A 6,184-nucleotide genomic window follows, 5' to 3' on the forward strand; every position below is an offset into this window, starting at 1 on the left:
CTTCCTCAAGATTAATTCGGTGCATGCAAAATTCGGGACTTATGCCTTTTAAATCGTCAAGTTTATAACCAATGGCTTTCTTGTGAGACCTTAAAACATGGAGCAATTTATCCAATTGACTCTCATCTAATTTAGCACTAACGATTACCGGACAAATCTCCTCATCATCCAGAAAAGCATACCTCAAATTGGAAGGAAGGGGCTTAAGCTCGGGTTTTTGTACCTCAAGATCTTGAGGTGTAGCAACCAAGCCTATAAAGTATGAGCTCTCCTCCAATGATAGCTCCTCTCCATCCAATTCTTGCTCCAGAGCATCAATCTCCTCATTCCCAATCTCATCATCACCTGCAAATGATTCTAAAAGCAAGAGTGCCTCCAAGGGATCTTTAGATAAAGATCGAGGTGTAGAGTCTTCTATAACAATGTCAACAACATCCAAAATGTCAATAGAATAACAAGACTCTTCTATCATTGGACTCTTCATGGCATTATTCAAATTATACGTGACCTTATCTTCACCCACTTCCAATGTAATTTTACCGTTCTTGACATCGATTAACGCACCCGCGATATGTAAAAAGGATCTTCCCAAAATGATTTGGATTTGGGCATCTTCGGCCATGTCAAGAACAATGAAATCAACCGGAATGAAAAACTTACCAACTTTAACGGGAACATCCTCCAAAACTCCCAAAGGGCATTTTATAGATCGGTCCGCCATTTGCAATGTGACACTAGTACATTTTAAGACTCCCATATTAAGCTTAGCACAAATAGAGTATGGTATTACACTCATACTAGCACCTAAATCGCGTAAAGCTTTATCAATTTGATAGGTGCCAATTGTGCATGGAATATAAAAGCTCCCGGGATCTTTTAACTTAGGAGGGGACTTGTTTTGCAAAAGAGTACTCACCTCGGCGGTGAGAGCTATTGTTTCAACTTCATCAAAAGTCCTCTTCTCAGTCAAAATGTCTTTCATGAACTTAGTGTAAGATGGAATTTGAGTGATTAATTCGGTAAAAGGAACGGTTACCTGGAGATTCTTCACAACTTCCATGAATTTACCGAATTGAGAATTCTTTCGATGCTTTGCCAATCTATGAGGAAATGGCACTTTGACTTTTTTCGGAATCTTTGCTTCAACATCTTTCTTTGGAGGAGCATCCTCCATTTCCTTTACTCTCTCAATAACAATTGGATCATCCACTTTCTTGGGAATTTCTTCACTTTCCTTATAATTTGGAGAGATCTCCAACTCAACAAGTACCTCCTCATCTTCTTTGGGCATGGATGGCCCTTCATATTTTGTACCACTTTTCAAGGAGATAGCATTAAGGGTAGCATGTGGTTGCTCACCTTAAGGGGGTAGTTGACCCGTTTTCCTTGAAGAGCTAGATGAGGCCAATTGAGCCATTTGTTGCTCCAACATCTTGATTGCGGCATTTTGAGCTTGCTCATTCTTTTGGATTTGAGCCAACAATTTCTTTTGTATACGGACTATTAAGCCCTTAAGCTTACCTCCTTCTTGGTTGTTTTGTTGGCCATTTTGTGGTGGTGATTGATTTTGTTGGAAATTGTTTTGTGGGGGCCTTTGTTGATTTTGATAACCCAGTGGAGGGATATAATTTTGTTGTTGAGGGACATAGGCATTTTGTTGTGGTGGAGGTTGTGGTTGAGGATTAAGCACATTTGGATTATATGTGTTTGAGAACGTACCCGGTGGATAAGCATTTTGTCATAAAGCAAGGAACGCATTTACCTCTTCAATGAGAGCTTGGCAATGAGCGGTATAATGACCTACACCTCCGCAACCATCACAAACGATGATTTGACTTATAGAAGACATGGCATTGAATTGTTGCACGGAATCTCTAGCATCCCTTTCCGCCAATTGTTGTTGAAGTGAGGCAATTTGAGCTAGAAAGACGGAGTTGTTGGAGGATTCTTCTTTACCTTTGAGTGGCACAATACGGGAATTGATATATTGAGCATCATGGACCGCCATAGATTTGATCGTGGCATGAGCAAGGTCGGTGTCAATTTGATCAAACCGCCCATTGTTGGCGGAATCAAGAATCCTTCGGGACTCGGCACAACATCCATTGTAGAATGTTATTGCTAGAAACCAATTATCTAGCCAATGACGTGGGCATTGTCTTTGAAGCTACTTGTACCTCTCTCAAGCTTCATATAAACTCTCAAGAGCTTGTTGACGGAATCCGGTGATTTGGCTCCTCAAAGTTTGAGTTTTCTCCGGTGGAAAAAACTTTTGATAGAAAGCAAGAGCCAAAGTCTCCCAACTCGTGATTCCCATGGCGGTGCGGTCAAGGCTATTGATCCAAAACTTGGCCTTGTCCTTCAAAGAGAAAAGGAAAAGTATTTCCCTTATTTGGGCTTGAGTAACGCCCGTTTGTCGGATCACGGAGCAATAGTCACAAAAATTTTGCACATGCAAATTGAGATCCTCCAAAGGACTTCCCCCAAATTGATTCCTCTCCATAAGGCTAATGAAAGCCGGTTTGATCTCGAATTCCGGCGCGGTAATTTGAGAAGTTGTGATACCGGCCGGAAGCATGGCCGCGGTAGGCTTTGAGTGATCGGAAATTTTCACCATTTTTTTGGTAGTAGATGGTGGTGGTGGTGGAGATGATGAACTAGAAACCTCCTCCTCTTCAAGAACTTCTAGATCGTCTAAGTAAGACTTTTTAGCACTTTCAATTTGGATGGGAGAAGTGGCTTCTTTCACTTCCTTCCAAAAACGTCGTCTTCTCCTAAAGGTTTTCTCGGGGTCAGAATCCGGTGAAAGCAATTCTCCACGACGAGAGGACCTGGGCATAAGACAACAATTTCTAGAAAAATGATAAGTAACGGTCTCAAGGAACAAATGTTCCTCAAGACAAAATACACAAGATAAAAATTGACAATTCAAAATGTAATAAAACCGTTTTCCCGGCAATGGCGCCAAAATTTGATAGGCTTATCGTGTACCTATGCAAAGATAATTTTCCTAGACACAAATTAATGTAGCAATAGGGTTCGAACACAAGGAAACGCGAATTACGTCGTGAATTGCTATGGGTAGATTCTTATCAAGGTCGATTTTGATTTTGGGTTGGCTTGTTTGTTTGATGATTAATAAAAAATACGATGCAAATTATATAATTAAAAGAAGTTTAAGGGGGTCGGGTCACACATGCAAGGGTAAATATATGATTATGATAAAGTTGGTATTAATAACATTGTCAATTGCTTTAGGCTTAAAGATATCCACCTTACGGCATTAGTATCTACCTTTGACCAGGTCCTAGAGAAATTCTCGTCCATGACTAGGTCGTCCTACTACACATGCTTTGTCTAAGTCGATTCCATGTCTCTCGACTTTTAGAATGAATGAACGCACTTAATTTATGAATAAGGCCTTAAACAAAGATTAAACATTATGGTGCAAACATGTGATAGAAGCAATATGAACAATATTATTATTAACCTATTTTATCATGTTACATATTTGTTTTATGCATGGCTCCCGTAGCCCTTAGACTAAGAGATTTAGCTACTCATATTAAGGTGTAAATTGTAAATTATATTAAGAGGAATGATAAACATGATTATATGTTTTATATAAACTAAATGATTTAACATGCAAGAGAAATAAAACTAAAGCAATCTAAAAGGAGTGCTTAATTATAAACTAAGTATAAACTAGATAGAAATGTAAACTATAAGTAGGAATACCTTAAAGAGATGAACTTGTATGGAAGAAATAAATAATAACCAAATGCATGAATAACAAATGCTTGAACAATAACTTGTAGAACAAAGTATCGAAAAATTAAACTAAGGGAAAGCTTAACAATTTGTAAACTAAAATGAGAAAACTAATGAGAGAAATATAGTGCTTAAGGCTATTGGAAAGTAAAATGAGACGTGAAGTTGGATCCCCTAAGCCTTGGAATGCCTCTCCTATTTATAGGAGAGGAAGAAGAAACGTAAGAAATCAATGAGCATGCAGCCCCGATCGGGGTCGTGTGTTTCTCTTCCGTTTCCAATAAATCCCATCTTAAATGGCAAGAGTATCCTATGTGGGTGATTTATTTAGCGATTAATCACCCGGTTAATGCTTTCATTTGGCATCTTAAGAACTTTGGAATCCCATGCTTTCCCCTTGACTTTTGACTTGTAATTTGGGCTTGACTTGGATATTTGATCACAATTGCATTTTGCTAATTAATCCAACAAATTCCTATGCAAAAACCCATGCAACTTGAAATACAAAGTCCATGCAACATCCAATCCTTAGTCCATTTGGTCTTCTTTCCTCTTAGCTTGCAATTTATAGCAACTTTGTAGTATTTTAGCTCCAAAAAGCTTATTCCCTACAAAATATGTCAAAACATCCAAAACAATTAGAAATGCAAATATTAGCTATAAAACACTTAAGATAAGTGTTAAAGACATGTAAAATCAAGCTAATATAGGGGGTTAAAATGTATAAAATATGCACTTATTAGAACTTCTTATGTCCAGGGGCAAAGCCACCAGGTTATAAGGGGTAGCAGCCGTTACTCCAAGTAAAAAAAAAAAAATCAGTAAAAAAGTCGATTTTCTGCTACTCCAAATGAAATTAATGACGGAACAACTGCAACTAAATGTTAGATAAAAATAGGAAAACAGACTTGGTCTAATGGTAGGAGTTATTGTCTTTCAATCAATACATCATGGATTCATTTCCCACCTTCTTCTTTTTTTGGTGGTTTATTTACTTTTTTCAATGGCGCTCATTAAATGTTTTAAATGTTTATTTAATGGGTGGAGAGTTCTAAACAAATTCAATAAGCTCTCTTATTATTTTTGTTTATTAAGTAACATTTTTCCTTATATTAATTTATTATTCTTTTGCGAATTTTCAAATCGTGCATATTCATATTGTGTGAGTACTAGAGAATTTTTTTGCCTTAATAATGATATTTTGTGGTTGACGCCGCATAATGCTCAAATCAAAATTATTTGTCGGAAATAAAATAAAGATAAGTTATTGAGTATAAAATTTTAAGTCATTACATATATAAAAATGGTTAAATTACAAAGAAGAATCAAATAGTTTTCAAAAAATGAAATTATGACAAGTTGAATATAGGAAGAAAATTTTAAGCCATTAAGTAGCGTTTATTTAATTGTTGATTATTAATTTGAAATTTGAGTTTTTATATGATGCATAATACGTCATTTCGATTTTCTATTTTTCTAATTCGACTCAAGACGATATTTGCTACCCCAAACATAAAATCCTGACTTCGCCTCTGCTTATGTCTAACCTTTAAACAATACAAGAAATAAACTTTGAATAAGAATTGTGAGGAAAAAAGGTCTTATACATTGCTTCACAAAAAATCGATTAGTTTGAGTGAAGTCGTATCAATGAACTAATACGAAGTAATGGTTTTAAGGTGTCGCGGACATGTATGTTGAATTGAAAATGAAGACTCTAGTAATCTCATAATAAGACTCTTTAGGTTGTGTTTGGATTGAGAAATTTGGAGGAAAAGGGAGGGAAGAGAATTGAAAGAATGAAAAATTCATTATTTGGGTAGCAAAATAAAGGTAGAGGGATTTGGAGAAAAAGAAAAATGGATCCCTCAATTTTCTTCCTAAAAGGCAAATTATTTCGCCACAAATATAGACAAAATTTGAAGGGAAATTCACCTCCTCCATTCTCCCTCTAATCCCCTTTCCTTTCCCTCCTTCCCCCCTTTCCTCCATTTCCCTTCTTTTTTGCTATCCAAACACACCTTGGATTGAGGGATTTGGAGGAAAAGGAAAGGGAGAGAAAGTAGGGATTTAAAATCCATGTTTGGATAACAAATAAGGATGGGAAATGAAGGGGATAAGATTTGAAGGGATCCATATTACCTCATCCAAGGCAAATCAAAATCTCTCCGTAATAGGCAATATTGGAAGGGCAAAAGGAGAGAAAGGGAGGGGAGGGGGAAGGAGGAAGGGAAAGGGAGAGGAGGGAGAATGGAGAAGGTAATTTTCCTTACAAAATGATGAATTTCTCATCATTCCAATTCCCTCCCTCCCTTTTCCTCCAAACCCCTCCATCCAAACGCTATTTCCCTCCAATCTTATTTGCTATTCAAACAAGGAATTTTAAATCTTCCATTCTCTCTCCCCCCCCCCC

The 6,184-nt window shown here is 37.0% G+C and overlaps 1 non-coding gene across 1 annotated transcript; it reads left to right on the forward strand.

The window, feature by feature from the left end:
• The first annotated feature begins 2,138 nt into the window (after positions 1-2,138).
• Positions 2,139-2,245, forward strand: LOC141658238 (small nucleolar RNA R71). Its single transcript, XR_012549135.1, has one exon. It is a non-coding gene; the product is annotated as a small nucleolar RNA R71 (small nucleolar RNA).
• Positions 2,246-6,184: the final 3,939 nt, after the last annotated feature.

The sequence above is a fragment of the Silene latifolia genome, chromosome 5, assembly GCF_048544455.1.
Source record: "Silene latifolia isolate original U9 population chromosome 5, ASM4854445v1, whole genome shotgun sequence".
NCBI lineage: Eukaryota > Viridiplantae > Streptophyta > Magnoliopsida > Caryophyllales > Caryophyllaceae > Silene > Silene latifolia.